Consider the following 25,472-nt stretch of genomic DNA (forward strand, 5'->3'; position numbering starts at 1 on the left):
GACCTGATGAAGACGCCATTACGGCGTTGAAACGCGTTGTCACTTTTCCAATAAAAATTACAAAAAATTACTAAACCATTATTACTCCTTGGATGTAGCGCGTCTCACTCTTATAACCCCGTTTTTTTCCTCTACTTTCTCACAAATACATCTGGATTCACATCCAGCTCCCGGGGTTGACGCTGCCACTCCTTCTCATTATCCATTCACCACCCATCCTGTGCATAAAAACCTCTTGGCGCCTGGCTCGAGACAAATCCCTCACAATTTTATCCTCTTCTCCTGAAACCATACCGGCTCAGGGCGGGTTCCACCGAACCAGCCGGCTAAGGGATCGAGCACCGTTATCCACCGGTGGCTGCCTTTGCACACGAAAACCCCCCCACCCCACCGATAAATATAATGCTCTCGTTTTTGGCTGCACGAGAAGCACAGAGGGACCACCTCATCGACCAATTGACTGATCCGAAAACTACCACCGAACCTCCAACAACGAACCATTTTTCCAGGGAAGACACCAGGTCCATGACCAATCTGTTCCTGGACCTGGAAGAATCACTGAAAAAGGAATCCTCCAACAGCATCCATGCCCATTTTCTACGACTCTACCTCAAAGAGAACCTTTATCCCAAAAGTCTCCAGGTAGACTTAAAATCTCCCTTCCCGAATGACCAGCTCTTCAACGAGAAATGGAACACCCGCCTGGAAACCCTCACTCGAGACTTGATAGACCTCATCATACTAAAACGATCCGACCTCCAAAAGGAGGCAACACTCAAAATCAACATCATTTCCACACTACTATCACCCTATGAAGATCACCCCGATTTTCAAAATCTAGCTACTAGTACCCATTTCCGCTCCCAACAACACGACCTAAGCGAAATCAAGCGGAAATGCCTTAAACTGGTCAATACACGCAACCATCACACCTCTTATAACACTCCAGACAACCCCACACCGCGATCACCTGAAGCCGCTCCTGTACGACACACCCACCCAACCAACCCAGAACACAACAAATATACAAACAGACACAACAACACCCACCATCCGAAACAGACTTCTACAACAACAGATAAAAGGCCGGAACACAACCGAAACAATAACCGGAGGGTGCCCCCCTCCCACATTATACCAACTAAGAACAGAACCTTCCGTAAAACCTCTGCACCCACACCATTCCCCGATCACATGAACGTCGCTTCTACCACCCCAACAATCCAAACCCCCATACCCTACCCAACTATAACCATCCCACCCCCCCCCTCCCCCTACTAACCCCCTTGGCCCCATTCCCCTTCATGCATTCAAAGCCGCTGATTTGGATGCCCATTTAGCCAGCCTCCCTACTAATCTCACCATCCACACTACACGCGAGCCCATAGACAACCTCCATCTGTCTCTACTGTCGACCCATGACGAACCCCAATCACCTACCCTTTCCCCTCCCTCACTACCCACACCCCCCGAGTTACCCTCCACCTCCAGCACCTCTTCTACTGAGTCTTTTTTAGCCCTTCCCACCCATCTCTCCAGATCCCCGAGTCCCACTCATTTCTCCCGATCCCCGAACCCTTCCCCCCACACCTCCGTCCTACCTCTACTTCCCATCTTAACAAGCCCAATCAAAATAACTCAATTCTTCTCTCTAAGTCACAAAACCTCCACAAAAAGAAAAATAGACCACGAGGCTGCCGTGGTGGAACCACTAAAAGAAGAGCCAGCAGCCAAAAATACAAGAATCCATTAAACATGAAAGTCGAACCCAACCAACCCATCAAGATTTTCAATCTCTCCAAATACACCCTCCATCAGAACGAACTCGACCTCCTATCTAAAGGGTTATCTTTCTGTCCCACCGCTAAGGCTGACGACTTCCAACTTTTCCTAGACCTCAATAGTTTCATCCGTAAACTCACTCTCAACCGACATTTCGCTATACAGTCAGTCCAATCTGCAACACGTATGTCCACTACCCCCATTCCCGTATTACCTCCCCCTTCCCCCACGACCCTCCCTCCGATACCAGTCCAGGTCCACCCTCCCTCCCATTTCTACCCCTTACATCACAAAGGACCGGCCATCGACACCTTTTACAACTTAGCTCTCGATGACCTCAAAAAACTTCCCCATTCAATCCTCCAAGGCACCAACTCTAACCTGTCTGCTATTGAAAAAAGAGCAATCAAAACCCTCAAGGACAATACCACCATTATCATACGACCAGCCGACAAAGGCGGAGGAATCGTTATCCAAGACCTTTCAGATTACACTGCCGAAGCATACAATATTCTATCTGATCCATCTTTCTATGAACCACTGCAAACAAACCCTCTTCCAACTGATTACTCCACTTATACCAATCTAATTCATGAAGCCTCCTCTCAAAATTTGCTCAACAAGAAAGAAAAACAATTCCTTACTGTCAGCAATCCACCACTCCCTTTCTTTTACCACCTACCCAAGATCCATAAATCCCTTACCAACCCACCTGGCCGCCCCATCATATCAGGTATAAACTCTCTAACTTGCAATTTGTCACACTACATAGATCTCCACCTTCAACCCCTTGTTCTCCAGTTACCATCGTATCTAAAAGACTCAACTCAACTGATCAAGGAACTTTTATCATTAAATTACCTCACCAACCCCCACATGAACCGCAAAACCTGGTCACTACTAACAGCTGACGTATCGGCACTTTATTCCAATATCCCACACGCCTTAGGAATCAAATCCATTGAGAACTTTTTATCATCTAACCCTAAGATGCCCCCAGCACAGACCGCTTTCCTCCTCAAAAGCATCAACTTCATACTCCACCACAATTCCTTCTCGTTTGAGAATAACATCTACCGCCAGACCAAAGGCTGCGCAATGGGCACAAGATTCGCCCCATCGTATGCTAACCTGTACATGGGCACGTTTGAACAAGAATTCATCCTCAACCCCAACCCCTTCCGTGATCATATCATTTTCTTCCGTCGGTACATAGACGATCTGTTCTTCATCTGGGAAGGCAACATAGACACAGCCACTGAATTTATCAACCATCTGAATAACAACAACATGGGCCTCAGTTTCACCCACAATTTCTCCACCACACAGATTGACTTCCTGGACCTCACCATCCAACTCAGTGATACAGGCTCCCTCTCCACTAAGACGCACTTCAAATCCGTGGACGTCAACAGCTACCTGGACTTTCACAGTGCACATTACACCCCATGGCTCCGCAATATCCCCTACGGCCAATTCAAACGCATCCGTAAAAACTGCTCTGACACTACCACCTTCATCAACCAGGCCAAAATCCTCAAGCAAAGATTTAAGGCCAAACATTATCCCAAACAGTTAGTACAAGATGCATATACCAAAACTTTATCCCTTACCCAGAACCATTGTCTCCAATCAAGTGAACAACCATCATCTCACCAACAACCTAACCACATCAACACTCCCCCACTCAATTTCATCACAACATACAACAGTAGCCACAGCAACATCAAACGCATTCTGACTAAACATTGGCCCATTTTACTCAGTGATCCTCATCTCAAACTCTCCCTACCCAACCGTCCATCAGTCACATTCAGACGAGCCAAAACCCTCCGTAGCATACTCGCTCCCAACAAACTCAAGATACCTACTAAGACCCAATCCACCACCTTTCTGGCATTCAAAGGATCCTACAAATGTGGCACATCCAGATGTCTATGTTGCCTCAACATCCAACACAAAAGAAAGTCTTTCACCTCAACCACCACCGGTGAGGCTTTCGAAATTGTCTCCTTCCTTAACTGTCACTCTTCCTTTATCATCTACTTGCTCGAATGCCCATGTAACCTACAGTACATCGGCAGAACCACACAGCAATTACACATCCGCATGAATAACCACAGGTCCAATATTACTAACGGCTTCCTGAAACACAGCGTCTCGAGCCATTTTGCGCTCAAACACAGCAAGGACTTCAGTGGCATCAGGATCACCCCGATTGAAGAGATCCCCTCCACCACTAGCAACAGATTTCAAAAACTCCGTCAGCGAGAATCATACTGGATCTACAAATTGGACACCCTCTCCCCCGCTGGTCTTAACGACATGGTCGAAACATCATTCTAATCCCATGATCAACACCCCCTCCTCTTCTGTATTCCATCATTATCGTTCTTTATCTACCCTCTTATGGAAATTGCAATTTTTAATTTTAAATTTCAAATTTGTAGTCTGATTTGTGCTCAACCTAGCTTTTATTTTATTTTATTTTATTTAATCTTAATTGATTCATTCTTCATTCTTCATTATTTCTACCTTCATTTTTATTCATTATTATTATTTGTTCATTGTAATTTCAATAGAACTTCCATTTCATTTATTATCTTTTAGCATTTTACCTATTTTTGCACTTGTTAATTCATGTTAATTCATGTAATCCTCCTCTACATCCATCCCGGTTCCCATGTTTTTTATCCATCATCTCTTTTCTCTATACCCTTCATTCATTCATCTTCCCTTCCTCCAGTCTATCCATTCACCTCTGTCATCCCCATACATACATACATCTCCTGCACTCAGCACATTACATTACCGTGCGCCCAATCCACCTTCATTGCTAATTATTTGCCCATTCAATTCTCCTCCATATCTTTCCTGGTTCCCATGTCCCTTCATCTCATCCCTCTATTCACTTCATTCATTCATCTTCCCTTATTCTCCAGTCTATCTATTCACTTTTTTCATCCCCTCACATACACACATCTCCTGCACACAGCACATTACATTATAAACTTACCGTGCGCCCAATCCACCTGTCCGTGCCGCAACCCGCGCAGGCGCACTGCCCCCGCATCATCATCAGCTGCCTGTCACAATAAAAAACCGCGTGTCTACCCGGCGCGCTTCCTGTCCATTCTCACGCCGGTGTCAGCACGCAGCCTCCCTCCCCGCTATACCGTTCGCAGCGGTAAGTTAAGCGCCTCTTTCCATCCCCTACACTGCCTTCATTCCATCGGTCTCTTATGCGTTCTTCACTCTGCATTTCCTCCCCCAGGATTGGACTCCCAGGCAGCATAGCATCTGCCCTCAACACCGCAGGTCTCACTGCAGGTACCTCTCTTTTCTCTCCTCCACACTTACTCTACTTTACAGGTACCTCTCTCTTCTCTCCTCCACACTTACTCTACCTTACTCTCATATTCTTAGTGTGTTTTTTATCAATTTTTTATCATTTTATCAATTTATTATTTCAGTAATTTATCAATTTTATTAATTAATTAATTAATTAATTAATTTATTAATTCATTTACTGAATCACCCTATGTACCATCAATCTATGCATTTATTGACTCTAACTCTGTTTAATTAATCAACTATTTAATTAATCAATTAATTTACCATCTGACCCTTCGAATAGATTCACTAATACAGCCCATCACCCTTCTACTATTTGACCAATTACTGGTTATTCTCTGTTACAGTGTATATTTTACCTCACACCACTGTATTTTCATATTTATATGTTATATATTGTATTTTTGTATTTTATAAATTTTTTTTTTTTTTTTGTTGTTATTTATGTCTGTATTTATGTCTGTGCCCACTAACCCATTAACTAACTAATTATGTCACCTTATGTTCTTTTACCATGTAACTCCACAGTGTTTTGACCTGATGAAGACGCCATTACGGCGTTGAAACGCGTTGTCACTTTTCCAATAAAAATTACAAAAAATTACCAAACCATTATTACTCCTTGGATGTAGCGCGTCTCACTCTTATAACCCCGTTTTTTTCCTCTACTTTCTCACTGGTTATATATGTATAATATACAGAGAGATAAGACATTGCTCATCATACTAATAATGCTAAGAAATCATCAAGAAGATTTACAAAGTTTTATGTACTTGGCGTTACTTCTTCTAAGAAAACACTGGCACGTGAATACGTCTTAGGGAATATTCATTCCAGGACTGCGGATCAAATCATTTTTCTTCCCCCATCTGCAGAGGTGACTGCAAATTCAATAGTAAAGCCATAAAATAAGGGAGACTAAATCAACACGTACAGAATAGCTGAAAGACTCAAGAAAATCCTGCACTGCTTAATCTGGATCAAAATATACTATTTCATTTTTAATTTCAGAACTTCACAAGTCATAAAGTAATGTAAAATATACTGTAGGTCATTACAGGGGCTCTGACCTCTTTTTTAGGACAGCTAAACCCATGGAGTTTAGGCTGCAAAAACTGCTGTGCTGCAATGTTAGTCATTGCCAGCTACTAAAACTGTATTCTTACCTTACAGCTAGGCCAAAACTTTATCTGTCAGAAGACCTAAAATGGAGTGGCTCTCTCAGAGCTAAGCCGAACTATGGGGGATGGGGGGTCTATTGAGGTATCATTACATTATAGAGATCATACAAGAGAACTTTACTCCAAAGCCAAACCCTAAATCTTACAGTTTAACCCAAAACGTAATGCTTACCATCCAGGAGGACTAAGATTGGGAACTTACCTCTAGGATGACGCTAAAATGGAGCAGAAAGGGGCATGAAGAAATTCTTACCTACCAAACGGGACTAAAAGAGAATCCTTGACATCAGACACATACACACTGGGGTTGCCATGTTACCCGACAGTCGGATCCAGGACAAAGCTATGGTACTTACCTTACAGCCGGATCCTTGCCAGAGCTACTTACCCTACAGCTGGATCCAGGACAAAGCTACTTACTCTACAGCTGGATCCAGGACAAAGCTACTTACCCTACAGCTGGATCCAGGACAAAGCTACTTACCCTACAGCTGGATCCAAGCCGGAACTACTTACCATATATCCAGATCCGGTACAAAGTTACTTACCCTACAGCCGGATCAGAGACAAAGCTACTTACCCTACAGCTGGATAAAGGACAAAGCTACTTACCCTACAGCCGGATAAAGGACAAAGCTACTTACCTTAAAGCCAGATCCATACCAAAGCTACTTACCCTACAGCCAGATCCGGTACAAAGTTACTTACCCTACAGCCGGATCAGAGACAAAGCTACTTACCCTACAGCTGGATAAAGGACAAAGCTACTTACCCTACAGCCGGATAAAGGACAAAGCTACTTACCTTACAGCCAGATCCAGACCAAAGCTACTTACCCTACGGCTGTATTTGGGACAAAACTACTTACCCTACTGCTGGATGTGGGACAAAGCTATGAACCCTACAGCCAGATCTATGACAAAGTTACTTACTCACCATACAGCCGGATCAGGGATAAGGCTTCTTACCCAACAGTAGAATCCATGACAAAGCTACTTACCCTACAGCCGGAATCATGACAGAGCTACTTACCCTACAGCTGGATCCAGGACAAAGCTACTTACCCTTCAGCCGAATCCAGGCCAAACACTACTTACCCAACAGCTGAATCCAAGAAAAAGCTACTTACCCTGCAGATGGATCTTTGACAAAGCTGCTTACATAACAGCTGGACCTATACCAAAACTACATATGTTGTGGTTTCATCTATAACAGAACATTTTCCATTTAGAAGGATCAAAAAAAGAACACTTACCTTCTACCTGTATCTGTAACAGAACACTTACCTTATACCTGCATCTGTAACAGAACACTTACCTTATACCTGCATCTGTAACAGAACACTTACCTTATACCTGCATCTGTAACAGAACACTTAACTTCTACCTGTATCTGTAACAGAACACTTACCTTATACCTGTATCTGTAACAGAACACTTACCTTATACCTGCATCTGTAACAGAACACTTACCTTATACCTGTATCTGTAACAGAACACTTACCTTATACCTGTATCTGTAACAGAACACTTACCTTATACCTGCATCTGTAACAGAACACTTAACTTCTACCTGTATCTGTAACAGAACACTTACCTTATACCTGCATCTGTAACAGAACACTTACCTTATACCTGTATCTGTAACAAAACACTTACCTTATACCTGTACAGGCGGTTCCCTACTTAAGGACACCCGACTTACAGACAACCCATAGTTACAGACGGACCCCTCTGCCCACTGTGACCTCTGGTGAAGCTCTCTGGATGCTTTACTATAGTCCCAGACTGCAATGATCAGCTGTAAGATGTCTGTAATGAAGCTTTATTGATAATTCTTGGTCCAATTACACCAAAAATTTTGAAACTCCAATTGTCACTGGGGCAAAAGAAAAAAAATTGTCTAGAACTTCCATTATAAAATATACAGTTTCGACTTACATACAAATTCAACTTAAGAACAAACCTCCAGACCCTATCTTGTTTGTAACCCGGGGACTGCCTGTATCTGTAACAAAACGCTTACTTTATAGCTGGATCTGTAAGAGACGTTTTACCTTACAGCTTTATGTATAAAAGACAAAGCTACTTACCTTATAGCTGCAGCTATAACTGCACTTGTACCATATAGCTGGCTTCATGACAAATCTACTTACCCTACAGCCGCATCCAGGACAAAGCTACTTAACCTACATCTAGATCAAGGACAAAGCTACTTACCCTGCAGCCAGATCCAGGACAAAACTACTTACCATACAGCCGCATCCAGGACAAAACTACTTACCCTACAGACGGATCCAGGACAAAACTACTTACCATACAGCCGCATCCAGGACAAAGCTACTTAACCTACATCTAGATCCAGGACAAAGCTACTTACCCTAAAATCGGATCCAGCCAGAGAAACTTACCCTACAGCAGCATCCAGGAGAAAGCTAGTTAACCTACAGCCGTGTCACGGATGCACCTGCGGATCGCAGGTACACCCGGGCTCCTCAATGTGAAAGCCCTCCTGTGTTGCTGCGTTTCCGGTGTTCCTCCGAGTTCCTGTGTTACCAGTATTCCTCTGTGTTCCTGTCATCCGCTCCTGCCTGCATGATCCGCGTGCCAGTCTGTCGCTGCTTGCCTGTACCGTGTGCCATCTCCTGTGTCCAGCCGCAAGAGACTCTCACAGTTGTCCCTAAGAACTGTGACAAGCCAGATACGAGACAAAGCTACTTACCCTAAAGCTGGATCCAGGACAAAGCTACATACCCTACAGCCGGATCCAGGACAAAGCTTTTTACCCTACAGCCGGATCCATGCCTGAGCAACTTACCCTACAGCCACATCTAGGAGAAAGCTACTTACCCAACAGCCGGATCCAGGACAAAGCTACTTACCCAACAGCCGGACCCAGGAAAAAGCTACTTACCCTAAGGCCGGATCTGGGACAAAGTAACTTACCCTACAGCTGGATCCAGGACGAAGCTTTTGACCCTAAATCCAGATTCATGCCAGAGCTACTTACCATATAGCCATATTCTGGACAAGGCTACTTACCCTACAGCCAGATCCATGCCAGAGCTAATTGCCCTACAGCCGGATCCAAGACAAAGCTACTTACCCAACATCCGGATCCAGAACAAAGCTACTTACCCTACAACCGTATCCATGCCAGAGCTATTTACCCTCCAGCTGGATCTGAGACAAAGCTACTTATCCTTCAGCCAGATCTGGGACAAAGCTACTTACCCTACAGTCGGATCCAGGAAAAAAGCTACTTACCCTACAGTCGGATCCAGGGCAAAGCTACTTACCTTATAGGCAAATCCGGGACAAAGCTACTTACCATACAGCAGGATACAGCACAAAGCTATTTACCCTACAGCCAGATCCAGGACAAAGCTACTTACAGCCGCATCCAGGAGAAACATACTTACCATGTGGCCAAATCAAAGACAAAGCTTCTAACTCTACAGCCGGGTCCATGCCAGAGCCACATGCCCTAAAGCCGGATCCATGCCAGAGCTACTTACCATACAGCTGCATGCAGAAGCACACTTACCCTGCAGATGGATCCAGGACAAAGCTACTTACCCTACAGCTGGATCCAGGGCAGAGCTACTTATCCTACAGCCAGGTCTAGGACAAAGCTACTTACCATACAAGCGGATCCAGGATAAAGCTACTTACCCTACAGCCAGATCCAAGCCAGGGCTACTAACCATATAGCCAGATCGGGGATAAAGCTACTTACCATAGAGCCGGATACAGGACAAAGCTGCTTACCCTACAGCCGGATCCATGTCAGAGCTCCTTCCCTACAGCCAGATCCAGGACAAAGCTACTTACCCTACAGCCGGAACCATGCCAGTGCTACTTAGGACAAAGCTACTTTACTCTACAGTCATCTCTAGGACAAAGCTACTTACCCTACAGCCAGATCTGGGACAAAGCTACTTACCCTAGATCCGGGAGAAAGCTACTTACCTACAGCCGGATAGCTCTATGCCAGAGCTATTTACATGACAGCTGCATCCAGGAGAAAGTTACTTCCCCAACAGCTGGATCCATGCCATTGCTACTTACCCTACAGCCAGATCCATGCCAGAGCTACTTAACCTACAGCTGGATCCAGGACAAAGCTACTTACCCTTCAGCCACATCCGGGACAAAATTATGTACCATACAGCCGGATCCAGGACAAAGCTACTTTCCTTATAGCCAGATCCATGCCAGAGCTCCTTACCCTATATCCGCATTTAGGACAAAACTACTTACCCTAAAACTGGAAGCGGGACAAAGAAACTAACCCTACAGCCAGATATATGACAAAGTTACTTACTCACTATACATCCAGATCAGGGATAAGGCTACTTACCCTACAACCGGATCCAAGCCGGAGCTACTTACCATATTGCCAGATTCAGGACAAAGCTACTTACCCTACAGCCAGATCCAAAGCTACTTTACTCTACAGTCATCTCCAGGCCAAAGCTACTTACCCTACAGCCAGACATAGGACAAATCTACTTACCTTGTAGCCGGATACAGGACAAAGCTACTTACCCTACAGCCAGATCCAAGCCAGAGCTCCTTATCTACAGCCGGGACAAAGCTACTTACCCTAAAGCCGGATCCATGCCAGGGCTACTTACCCTACAGCTGGATCCAGGACAAAGCTACTTACCCTACGGCCGGATCCATGCCTTTGCTACTAACCTTTCAGCCAGATCCTTGCCAGAGCTACTTACCCTACAGCTGGATCCAGGACAAAGCTACTTACTCTACAGCTGGATCCAGGACAAAGCTACTTACCCTACAGCTGGATCCAGGACAAAGCTACTTACCCTACAGCTGGATCCAAGCCGGAACTACTTACCATATATCCAGATCCGGTACAAAGTTACTTACCCTACAGCCGGATCAGAGACAAAGCTACTTACCCTACAGCTGGATAAAGGACAAAGCTACTTACCCTACAGCCGGATAAAGGACAAAGCTACTTACCTTAAAGCCAGATCCATACCAAAGCTACTTACCCTACAGCCAGATCCGGTACAAAGTTACTTACCCTACAGCCGGATCAGAGACAAAGCTACTTACCCTACAGCTGGATAAAGGACAAAGCTACTTACCCTACAGCCGGATAAAGGACAAAGCTACTTACCTTACAGCCAGATCCAGACCAAAGCTACTTACCCTACGGCTGTATTTGGGACAAAACTACTTACCCTACTGCTGGATGTGGGACAAAGCTATGAACCCTACAGCCAGATCTATGACAAAGTTACTTACTCACCATACAGCCGGATCAGGGATAAGGCTTCTTACCCAACAGTAGAATCCATGACAAAGCTACTTACCCTACAGCCGGAATCATGACAGAGCTACTTACCCTACAGCTGGATCCAGGACAAAGCTACTTACCCTTCAGCCGAATCCAGGCCAAACACTACTTACCCAACAGCTGAATCCAAGAAAAAGCTACTTACCCTGCAGATGGATCTTTGACAAAGCTGCTTACATAACAGCTGGACCTATACCAAAACTACATATGTTGTGGTTTCATCTATAACAGAACATTTTCCATTTAGAAGGATCAAAAAAAGAACACTTACCTTCTACCTGTATCTGTAACAGAACACTTACCTTATACCTGCATCTGTAACAGAACACTTACCTTATACCTGCATCTGTAACAGAACACTTACCTTATACCTGCATCTGTAACAGAACACTTAACTTCTACCTGTATCTGTAACAGAACACTTACCTTATACCTGTATCTGTAACAGAACACTTACCTTATACCTGCATCTGTAACAGAACACTTACCTTATACCTGTATCTGTAACAGAACACTTACCTTATACCTGTATCTGTAACAGAACACTTACCTTATACCTGCATCTGTAACAGAACACTTAACTTCTACCTGTATCTGTAACAGAACACTTACCTTATACCTGCATCTGTAACAGAACACTTACCTTATACCTGTATCTGTAACAAAACACTTACCTTATACCTGTACAGGCGGTTCCCTACTTAAGGACACCCGACTTACAGACAACCCATAGTTACAGACGGACCCCTCTGCCCACTGTGACCTCTGGTGAAGCTCTCTGGATGCTTTACTATAGTCCCAGACTGCAATGATCAGCTGTAAGATGTCTGTAATGAAGCTTTATTGATAATTCTTGGTCCAATTACACCAAAAATTTTGAAACTCCAATTGTCACTGGGGCAAAAGAAAAAAAATTGTCTAGAACTTCCATTATAAAATATACAGTTTCGACTTACATACAAATTCAACTTAAGAACAAACCTCCAGACCCTATCTTGTTTGTAACCCGGGGACTGCCTGTATCTGTAACAAAACGCTTACTTTATAGCTGGATCTGTAAGAGACGTTTTACCTTACAGCTTTATGTATAAAAGACAAAGCTACTTACCTTATAGCTGCAGCTATAACTGCACTTGTACCATATAGCTGGCTTCATGACAAATCTACTTACCCTACAGCCGCATCCAGGACAAAGCTACTTAACCTACATCTAGATCAAGGACAAAGCTACTTACCCTGCAGCCAGATCCAGGACAAAACTACTTACCATACAGCCGCATCCAGGACAAAACTACTTACCCTACAGACGGATCCAGGACAAAACTACTTACCATACAGCCGCATCCAGGACAAAGCTACTTAACCTACATCTAGATCCAGGACAAAGCTACTTACCCTAAAATCGGATCCAGCCAGAGAAACTTACCCTACAGCAGCATCCAGGAGAAAGCTAGTTAACCTACAGCCGTGTCACGGATGCACCTGCGGATCGCAGGTACACCCGGGCTCCTCAATGTGAAAGCCCTCCTGTGTTGCTGCGTTTCCGGTGTTCCTCCGAGTTCCTGTGTTACCAGTATTCCTCTGTGTTCCTGTCATCCGCTCCTGCCTGCATGATCCGCGTGCCAGTCTGTCGCTGCTTGCCTGTACCGTGTGCCATCTCCTGTGTCCAGCCGCAAGAGACTCTCACAGTTGTCCCTAAGAACTGTGACAAGCCAGATACGAGACAAAGCTACTTACCCTAAAGCTGGATCCAGGACAAAGCTACATACCCTACAGCCGGATCCAGGACAAAGCTTTTTACCCTACAGCCGGATCCATGCCTGAGCAACTTACCCTACAGCCACATCTAGGAGAAAGCTACTTACCCAACAGCCGGATCCAGGACAAAGCTACTTACCCAACAGCCGGACCCAGGAAAAAGCTACTTACCCTAAGGCCGGATCTGGGACAAAGTAACTTACCCTACAGCTGGATCCAGGACGAAGCTTTTGACCCTAAATCCAGATTCATGCCAGAGCTACTTACCATATAGCCATATTCTGGACAAGGCTACTTACCCTACAGCCAGATCCATGCCAGAGCTAATTGCCCTACAGCCGGATCCAAGACAAAGCTACTTACCCAACATCCGGATCCAGAACAAAGCTACTTACCCTACAACCGTATCCATGCCAGAGCTATTTACCCTCCAGCTGGATCTGAGACAAAGCTACTTATCCTTCAGCCAGATCTGGGACAAAGCTACTTACCCTACAGTCGGATCCAGGAAAAAAGCTACTTACCCTACAGTCGGATCCAGGGCAAAGCTACTTACCTTATAGGCAAATCCGGGACAAAGCTACTTACCATACAGCAGGATACAGCACAAAGCTATTTACCCTACAGCCAGATCCAGGACAAAGCTACTTACAGCCGCATCCAGGAGAAACATACTTACCATGTGGCCAAATCAAAGACAAAGCTTCTAACTCTACAGCCGGGTCCATGCCAGAGCCACATGCCCTAAAGCCGGATCCATGCCAGAGCTACTTACCATACAGCTGCATGCAGAAGCACACTTACCCTGCAGATGGATCCAGGACAAAGCTACTTACCCTACAGCTGGATCCAGGGCAGAGCTACTTATCCTACAGCCAGGTCTAGGACAAAGCTACTTACCATACAAGCGGATCCAGGATAAAGCTACTTACCCTACAGCCAGATCCAAGCCAGGGCTACTAACCATATAGCCAGATCGGGGATAAAGCTACTTACCATAGAGCCGGATACAGGACAAAGCTGCTTACCCTACAGCCGGATCCATGTCAGAGCTCCTTCCCTACAGCCAGATCCAGGACAAAGCTACTTACCCTACAGCCGGAACCATGCCAGTGCTACTTAGGACAAAGCTACTTTACTCTACAGTCATCTCTAGGACAAAGCTACTTACCCTACAGCCAGATCTGGGACAAAGCTACTTACCCTAGATCCGGGAGAAAGCTACTTACCTACAGCCGGATAGCTCTATGCCAGAGCTATTTACATGACAGCTGCATCCAGGAGAAAGTTACTTCCCCAACAGCTGGATCCATGCCATTGCTACTTACCCTACAGCCAGATCCATGCCAGAGCTACTTAACCTACAGCTGGATCCAGGACAAAGCTACTTACCCTTCAGCCACATCCGGGACAAAATTATGTACCATACAGCCGGATCCAGGACAAAGCTACTTTCCTTATAGCCAGATCCATGCCAGAGCTCCTTACCCTATATCCGCATTTAGGACAAAACTACTTACCCTAAAACTGGAAGCGGGACAAAGAAACTAACCCTACAGCCAGATATATGACAAAGTTACTTACTCACTATACATCCAGATCAGGGATAAGGCTACTTACCCTACAACCGGATCCAAGCCGGAGCTACTTACCATATTGCCAGATTCAGGACAAAGCTACTTACCCTACAGCCAGATCCAAAGCTACTTTACTCTACAGTCATCTCCAGGCCAAAGCTACTTACCCTACAGCCAGACATAGGACAAATCTACTTACCTTGTAGCCGGATACAGGACAAAGCTACTTACCCTACAGCCAGATCCAAGCCAGAGCTCCTTATCTACAGCCGGGACAAAGCTACTTACCCTAAAGCCGGATCCATGCCAGGGCTACTTACCCTACAGCTGGATCCAGGACAAAGCTACTTACCCTACGGCCGGATCCATGCCTTTGCTACTAACCTTTCAGCCAGATCCATGCCAGAGCTACTTACCCTACAGCCAGATCCGGCACAAAGCAACTTAACCTAGAGCCATATCCAGAACAAAGCTACTTACAATATAGCCAGATCCGGGACAAAGCTACTCAACCTATAGCCAGATACAGGACAAAACTACTTACCCTACAGCTGGATAAAGGACAAAGCAACTTACCCTACAGCCGGATCCATGCCAGAGCTACTTACCCTTCAGCCAGATTTGGGACATAGCTCTGTACAGCCATATCCAGGACAATTCTACATAACTTACAGGCAGATCCAAGCCAGAGCTACTTACCCTATAACTGCATTTGGGACAACACTACTTAGCGCGGAACATGCATAAGGCTACTTACCCATCAGCAGAATCAATGACAAAGCTACTTACCCTACAACCAGATCAATGAAAAATGTACTTACCCTACAGCTGGATCCATGATAATGCTACATACCCTACAGCCGGATCCAGGACAAAGCCACTTACCCTACAGTCGCATCCAGGACAAAGCTACTTACCCTACAGCCAGATCCGGGACAAAGCTACTTACCCTACACCCAGATACAGGACAAAGCTACTTACCCTACAGCCAGATCCAAAACAAAGCAACTTACCCTACAGCCAGATCCATGATAAAGCCTCTTACCCTACAGCTGGATTTGGGAAAAAGCTACTTACCCTTTGTCCGGATCCATGACAAAGCTATTTACTCTACAGCAGAACCCATGACCAAATTACTTAACCTACAGCTGGATCAGTGAAAAAGCTACTTACCCTACAGGCGGATCAGGGAAAAGGCTACTTACCCTACAGTGGCTTCCAGGGGAAAGATAATTACCCTGCATATTGATCTGTGAAAAAGATACTTCCCTTACAGCTAGATCTATAACAAAAACTACTTACCTTATAACTTAAACTATAACAGTACATTTTCCGTTTACCTGCCTTTGTTGCAAAACACTTACTTTATAGCTGGATCTGTAAGACACGTTTTACCTTATAGCTTTATGTATGAAAGACAAAACTACTTACCCTACAGCTGAATCCAGGACAAAGCTACTTGCCATACAGCAGGATCCAGGACAAAGACACTTACCCTAAAGCCGAATCCAGGACAAAACTACCTACCCTACAACCGGATCCATGATAAAGCTACTTAGCATACAGATGACTCAAGGACAAAGCTATTTAGCTTTAAGCCATCCAAGCCAAATACTACTTACACTACAGCAGCATCCAAGAAAAAGATACTTACCCTGCAGATGGATCTGTGACAAAGCTACTTAGATAACAGCTGGACCTATAACAAAACTAATTATCTAACAGCTGGATCTATAAGAAAACTACACATCTTATAGTTTAATCTATAACACAACATTTTCCATTTAGAAGGATCAAAAACAGAACTCGATTATCCAAGTATGTGTAACAGAACTCTTACCTTATACCAGTATCTGTAACAGAACACTTACCTTCTACCTGTATCTGTAACAGAACATTTACCTTATACTGGTATCTGTAACAGAACACTTACCTTCTACCTGTATCTGTAACAGAACACTTACATGAACAATTACCTTATACCTGTATCTGTAACAGAACACTTACCTTATACCTGTATCTGTAACAGAACACTTACCTTATACCAGTATCTGTAACAGAACACTTACCTTATACCTGTATCTGTAACAGAACACTTACCTGAACACTTACCTTATACCTGTATCTGTAACAGAACACTTACCTTCTACCTGTATCTGTAACAGAACACTTACATGAACAATTACCTTATACCTGTATCTGTAACAGAACACTTACCTTATACCTGTATCTGTAACAGAACACTTACCTTATACCTGTATCTGTAACAGAACACTTACCTTATACCTGTATCTGTAACAGAACACTTACCTTATACCAGTATCTGTAACAGAACACTTACCTTATACCTGTATCTGTAACAGAACACTTACCTGAACACTTACCTTATACCTGTATCTGTAACAGAACACTTACCTTATACCTTTATCTGTAACAGAACACTTACCTTATACCTGTATCTGTAACAGAACATTTACCTGAACACTTACCTTATACCTGTATCTGTAACAGAACACTTACCTTATACCTGTATCTATAACAGAACACTTACCTGAACACTTACCTTATACCTGCATCTGCAACAAAACACTTACCTTATACCTGTATCTGTAACAGAACACTTACCTTATACCTGTATCTGTAACAGAACACTTACCTTATACCTGTATCTGTAACAGAACACTTACCTGAACACTTACCTTATACCTTTATCTGTAAAAGAACACTTACCTTATACCTGTATCTGTAACAGAACACTTACCTTATACCTGTATCTGTAACAGAACACTTACCTTATACCTGTATCTGCAACAAAACGCTTACTTTATAGCTGGATCTGTAAGAGACGCTTTACCTTATAGCTTTATGTATAAAAGACAAAGCTACTTACCTTACAGCTGAATACAGGACAAAGCTACTTACCCTACAGCTGGACCCAAGACAAAGCTACTTACCCTAAATCCGGATGCAGGCCAAAACTACCAACCCCACAACCGGATCCATGACAAAGCTACTTAGAATACAGATGACTCAAGGACAAAGCCATTTACCTTTCAGCCATTTCCAGCCGAATCCAGGCCAAAAACTACTTACCCTGCAGCCGCATCCAGGAAAAAGATACTTACCCTGCAGATGGATCTGCGACAAAGTTGCTTTTAATCTATAACAGAACATTTTCCATTAAGCAGGATCAAAAACAGAACTCTCACCTTATACCTGTATCTGTAACAGAACACTTACCTTATACCAGTATCTGTAACAGAACACTTACCTTATACCAGTATCTGTAACAGAACACTTACCTTATACCTTTATCTGTAACAGAACACTTACCTTATACCAGTATCAGTAACAGAACACTTACCTTATACATGTATCTGTAACAGAACACTTAGCTTATACCTATATCTGTAACAGAACACTTACCTTATACCTTTATCTGCAACAAAACACTTACCTTATACCTGTATCTGTAACAGAACACTTACCTTATACCAGTATCTGTAACAGAACACTTACCTTATACCAGTATCTGTAACAGAACACTTACCTTATACCAGTATCTGTAACAGAACACTTACCTTATACCTGTATCTGTAACAGAACACTTACCTGAACACTTACCTTATACCTGTATCTGTAACAGAACACTTACCTTATACCTGTATCTGTAACAGAACACTTACCTTATACCTGTATCTGTAACAGAACACTTACCTGAACACTTGCCTTATACCTGTATCTGTAACAGAACACTTACCTTATACCTGTATCTGTAACAGAACACTTACCTGAACACTTACCTTATACCTGTATCTGTAACAGAACACTTACCTTATACCAGTATCTGTAACAGAACACTTACCTTATACCAGTATCTGTAACAGAACACTTACCTTATACCTGTATCTGTAACAGAACACTTACCTGAACACTTACCTTATACCTGTATCTGTAACAGAACACTTACCTTATACCTGTATCTGTAACAGAACACTTACCTTATACCTGTATCTGTAACAGAACACTTACCTGAACACTTACCTTATACCTGTATCTGTAACAGAACACTTACCTTATACCTGTATCTGTAACAGAACACTTACCTGAACACTTACCTTATACCTGTATCTGTAACAGAACACTTACCTTATACCTGTATCTGTAACAGAACACTTACCTGAACACTTACCTTATACCTGTATCTGTAACAGAACACTTACCTTATACCTGTATCTGTAACAGAACACTTACCTGAACACTTACCTTATACCTGTATCTGTAACAGAACACTTACCTTATACCTGTATCTGTAACAGAACACTTACCTGAACACTTACCTTATACCTGTATCTGTAACAGAACACTTACCTTATACCAGTATCTGTAACAGAACACTTACCTGAACACTTACCTTATACCTGTATCTGTAACAGAACACTTACCTTATACCTGTATCTGTAACAGAACACTTACCTGAACACTTACCTTATACCTTTATCTGTAAAAGAACACTTACCTTATACCTGCATCTGTAACAGAACACTTACCTTATACCTGTATCTGTAACAGAACACTTACCTTATACCTGTATCTGCAACAAAACGCTTACTTTATAGCTGGATCTGTAAGAGACGTTTTACCTTATAGCTTTATGTATAAAAGACAAAGTTACTTACCTTACAGCTGAATACAGGACAAAGCTACTTACACTACAGCTGGACCCAAGACAAAGCTACTTACCCTAAATCCGGATACAGGCCAAAACTAATAACCCTACAACCGGATCCATGACAAAGCTACTTAGAATACAGATGACTCAAGGACAAAGCCATTTACCTTTCAGCCATTTCCAGCCGAATCCAGGCCAAAAACTACTTACCCTGCAGCCGCATCCAGGAAAAAGATACTTACCCTGCAGATGGATCTGCGACAAAGTTGCTTTTAATCTATAACAGAACATTTTCCATTAAGCAGGATCAAAAACAGAACTCTCACCTTATACCTGTATCTGTAACAGAACACTTAACTTATACCAGTATCTGTAACAGAACACTTACCTTATACCAGTATCTGTAACAGAACACTTACCTTATACCTTTATCTGTAGCAGAACACTTACCTTATACCTTTATCTGTAACAGAACACTTACCTTATACCTTTATCTGTAACAGAACACTTACCTTATACCTTTATCTGTAACAGAACACTAACCTTATACCAGTAACAGAACACTTACCTTATACCAGTATCTGTAACAGAACACTTACCTTATACCTTTATCTGTAACAGAACACTTACCTTATACCTGGATCTATAACAGAACACTTACCTTATGCCTGCATCTGTAACAGAACACTTACCTTATACCTGGATCTATAATAGAACACTTACTTTATACCTGGATCTATAACAGAACACTTACTTTATAGCTGGATATGTAAGAGACGTTTTACCTTAAGCTTTATGTATAAAAGAAATCTTACCTTATAGCTGCAACTATAACTGCACTTGTACATATAGCTGGCTCCATGACAAATCTACTTACCCTACAGCCGGATCCAGGACAAAGCTACTTACCATACAGCAGGATCCATGCCAGAGCAACTAACCCTATAGACGGATCCAGGACAAAGCTACTTATCCTACAGTCGGATCCAGGAATAGGCTACTTGCCCTACAGAAGAATCCATGACAAAGCAACTTACCCTACAGCTGGATCCAGAAAGCAGGTACTTACCCTACAGCTGGATCCGGGATAAAGCTACTTACCCTACACCCGGATCCAGATTCAAGATACTTACCCTACACTCAGATCCATGGCAAAGCAACTTACCCTACCGCTGGATCCAGGACAAAGCTACTTACCCTACACCCGGATTCAGGGCAAAGCTTCTTACCCTACACTCGGATCGAGGACATAGTTATTTAACCTACAGCCGGATCCGTGAAAAAGCTACTTACCCAATAGCTGGATACAGAACAAAGTTACTTACCCTACGGCAGGATCCACGAGGAAACTACTTATCCTACAACAGAATCCAAGACAAAGATACTTACCCTACAGCCGGATCCATGAGAAATCTATTTATCCCACAGCTGGATCCAGAACAAAACTACTTACCCTATGGCAGGAGCCATAAGAAAACTACTTACCCTACTGCCGGATCCAGAACAAAGCTACTTACCATACAGCCACATCCGGGAAAAAACTACTTACCCAACAGCTGGATTGGAAGAAAAAGCTACTTGCCCTACAGCCGCATCCAGGAGAAAGATACTTACCCTGCAGAAGGATATGACAAAACTACCTACCTAACAGCTGGATCTATAACAAAACTACTTAGCTTATAGCTTAATCTATACATTTTCCATTTAGAAAGGCCAAATTAAAGAACACTTTCCTTATACCTGTAACAGAACATATACTTTATAGCTGAATCTGTAAGAGACGTTTTACCTTATAGCTTTATATATAAAACAAATCTTACCCTATAGCTGGAGCTATAACTGCACTTGTACCATATAGCTGGGTCCATGACAAATCTATTTACCTAAAATCCAGGACAAATCTACTTATCTTACAGCCGGATCCAGGACAAAACTACTTACCCTACAGCCAAAACCAGGAAAAACCTACTTACCCAAAAGCTGGATCGGGGAAAAGCCACTTACCCTACAGCCAAAACAGGGAAAAAGCTACTTACCCTACAGCTGGATCTAGAACAAACCTACTTACACTACAGCCGGATCCATGGCAAAGCAACTTACCCTGCAGCTGTATCTGAGACAAAGTTACTTATCCTACACCCAGATCCAGGACACAGCTACTTACCCTACATCCAGATCCATGGCAAGCTACCTACCCTACAGATTGATCCGGGACAAAGCTACTTACCGTAATGCTCGCTCAAGGACAAAGTTACTTAAGTTACAGCTAGATGCTTGACAAAGCTACTTACCCTACAGCTGGATCTGTGAAAAAGTTACTTACCCCACATCTGGATCCAGAACAAAGCTACTTACCTTACAACCAGATCCGTTAGAAAGATACTTACCCTACAGCTAGATCGAGGATATAGCTGCTTACCGTACACCCAGATCCATAGCTACTTACCATACAGCAGAATCCACGAAAGAGCTACTTACCCTACAGCAGAATCCATGACAAAGCTACTTACCCTACAACCGGATCCATGACAAAGCTACTTACGATACATCCAGATCCATGCCAGAGCTACTTTTCCTACAGCCAGATATGGAAGAAAGCTACATACCATAGAGTCAGTTCCAGGATGAAGCTACTTACCATACAGCCAAATCTATGACATAGCTACTTGCCCTACAACCGCATCCAGGAAAAGGCAACTTAGCCTACAGAAAAATCCATGACAAAGCTACTTACCCTACAGCTGGATCCAGAACGCAGGTACTTACCCTACAGCCGGATACAAGACAAAGCCACCTACACTACAAACGGATCCATGAGAAAGCTACTTACATACAGCCGGATCCATACCAGAGTAACTTACCCTATAGCCGGATCCATGTCAGAGGTACTTACTCTACAGCCGGAACCATGAGAAAGCTACTTAGCCTACAAAAAGATCCAAGATATGGCTACTTACTGTACACCCAAATCCATGACAAAGTTACTTAACCTACAGCCGGTACCATTGCAGAGCTACTTATGATACAGTCGGATCCACGAAAAAGCTACTTACCCTACAGCAGAATCCATGACAAAGCTACTTACCCTACAACCGGACCCATGACATAGCTACTTAACATACGTCCAGATCAATTCCACAGCTACTTTTCCTTCAGCCGGATATGGAAAGGCTACTTAGCCTACAGCCAGATCCAGGATAAAGCTACTTACCATACAGCTGGATATGGAAAGGCTACTTAGCCTACAGCCAAATCCAGGATAAAGCTACTTACCATACAGCCAGATCCATGACAGAACTACTTACCCAGGAAAAGGCTATTTAGCCTACAGTAGAGTCCATGACAAATCTACTTACCCCACAGCTGGATCCAGAACAAAGCTACTTACCCTTCAGCCAGATTCGTTAGAAAGATACTTACCCTAAAGCTTGATCCAGAATATAGCTACTAACCCTACAGCCAAATCCATGACAGAGCTACTTACCGTACAGCCGGGACAAGGCAACTTACCATAAGAAACAATTTTTCAAATGACCGGAGCTCATAATCTCAACATCGATCAATGCACAGTTCTTCCTTAGTTGTTCACCACTCCAAACACGAGAGATCACTTTCGGGAATAAGTCACCATTCAGACAAGAAACCGCTATATTTTCACTTCTGTCCCAGTCTCCTCCATTCACTGTGTATAAGAGACATATCCAGACATAGTGTAGACAGTTTCAGAATTTTAAAAGCTTTTATTATAAGTTGTACTCACATAAAAAGGTAAAAATGCGCATATCAAAATTTTTCCACGAGGACGCCAATCTCTGCCCGACCCAGGGTTTCGCCTCTCAGCTTCTTCCGGGGCATAAGGCTGGATCCAGGTCAAAGCTACCTACCCTACAACAGGATCCATGAGAAAGCTACTTACCATACAGAGGGATCCATGCCAGAGCTACTTACCCTACAGCTGGATCCGGGAGAAAGCTACTTACGTTACAGCCAGATCCATGAGAAAGCTACTTACCTTACAGCTAGATCCAAGAAATGGCTTCTTACCCTACACCCAGATCCATGACAAAGTTACTTACCCTACTGCCGAAATCGTGAAAAAGCTACCTACCCTACAGCCAGATCCAGGACAAAATTACTTACTCTACACCCGGATCAGGACAAAACTACTTACCCTACACCCAGTTGTATGGCAAAGCTACTTACCTTACAGCTGGATCTGGGAGAAAGCTACTTACCCTACATCGGATCCAGGACAAAGCTACTTACCCTACAGCCAGATGCTTGACAGAACTACTTACCCTTCAGCCGAATCTGTGAAAAAAAAATACTTACCCCACAGCTGGATTCAGAACAAAGCTACTGATCCTACAGCAGGATCCATGAGAAAACAGGATCTGGGAAAAAGCTAGTTACCCAACAGCGAGATCGGGAAAAAAGCTACTTACCTTGCAGAAGGATCTGTGACAAAGGTACTTACACAACAGCTGGATCTATAACAAAACTACTTACCTTATAGCTTAATCTATAAATCTATAATATAATATTTTCCATTTAGAAAGGTCAAAATAAAAGAACACTTACTTTATAGCTTGATCTGTAACAGATGTTTTACCATATAGCTTTATATATTAAAAAAATCTTACCCTATAGCTAAAGCTGGATCCAGGAAAAAACTACTTATCCTACAGACAGATCAGGGAAAAAGCGACTTACCTTACAGCCGCATCCAGGATAAAGAAACTTACCCTGTAGATGAACTCTATGACAAAGCTACTTCCCTAACAGCAGGATCTATAATAAAACTACTAACTCTACAGTCGAATCCATGCCAGAGCTACTTACCATATAGCCACATCCGGGACAAAGCTACTTACCCTGCAGCCAGATCCAAGACAAAGTTACTTACCCTGCAGCCAGATCCAAGACAAAGTTACTTACCCTACAGCCAGATTCGTGACAAAGTTACTTACCCTAAAGACGGATCCAAGACAAAGCTACTTACCCTACAGCTAGTTCGATGAGAAAGCTACTTAACCTACAGCCAGATTGATGAGAAAAGCTTCGTACCCTACAGCTGGGTCCAAGACAGAGCTACTTACCCTACATGTGGATGGATCCAGGAAAGAGCTACTTACCCTACAGCAGAATCCATGACAAAGCTACTTACCCTACAGCCGGATCCAGGACAAAGCTACTTACCCTACAGCCAGATCTATCACAAAGTTACTTACCCTACGGCTGGATGCATGTCAAAACTACATACCCTACACCCAGATCCATGCTAGAGCTACTTACCCTAAAGCAGAATCCATGACAAAGCTACTTACCCTACAGTCGGATCCAGGACAGCGCTACTTACCCTACTGCCGGATTAAGGATAGAGCTACTAACCCTATAGCCGGATCCAGGACAAAGATACTTACCCGACAGCAGAATCTAGGACAAAGCTACTTAACATACAGCCGGATCTATAACAAAGTAATTTTCACTACATCTAGATCTAGGACAAAGCTACTTACCCTAAAAGCCGGATCCGGAACGAAGCTACTTACCATACAGACGGATTCGGGACAAAGCTACTTACCATACAGCCGGATCTGGGACAAAGCTACTTACCCTTCAGCCGCATCCAAAACAGAAAAAACTTACCTCACATCCGGATTCGTAACAAAGCAACTCACCCTACAGCCAGTTCCAGGACAAAGCTACTTACCATACAGCCGGATCCAGGGCTAAGCTACCTACCCTACAGCCGCATTCGGGACCAAGATACTTACTCTGCAGCGGGATCCATGACAAAGCTAATTACCTTCCAGC

At 43.4% G+C, this 25,472-nt stretch overlaps 1 long non-coding RNA gene across 1 annotated transcript in view; it reads right to left on the reverse strand.

Annotated features, from left to right (window-relative positions):
- LOC140104756 (uncharacterized) overlaps nucleotides 1–25,472 on the reverse strand; it is a 56,755-nt gene that overhangs the window by 12,540 nt on the left and 18,743 nt on the right. The window contains exon 2 of the long non-coding RNA XR_011850403.1: nucleotides 5,910–6,017. This is a non-coding gene — a long non-coding RNA (uncharacterized lncRNA). The remainder of the gene's footprint in view (nucleotides 1–5,909; nucleotides 6,018–25,472) is intronic.

This window comes from Engystomops pustulosus, chromosome 10 (assembly GCF_040894005.1).
Source record: "Engystomops pustulosus chromosome 10, aEngPut4.maternal, whole genome shotgun sequence".
In the NCBI taxonomy this organism is placed as follows: Eukaryota; Metazoa; Chordata; class Amphibia; order Anura; family Leptodactylidae; genus Engystomops; species Engystomops pustulosus.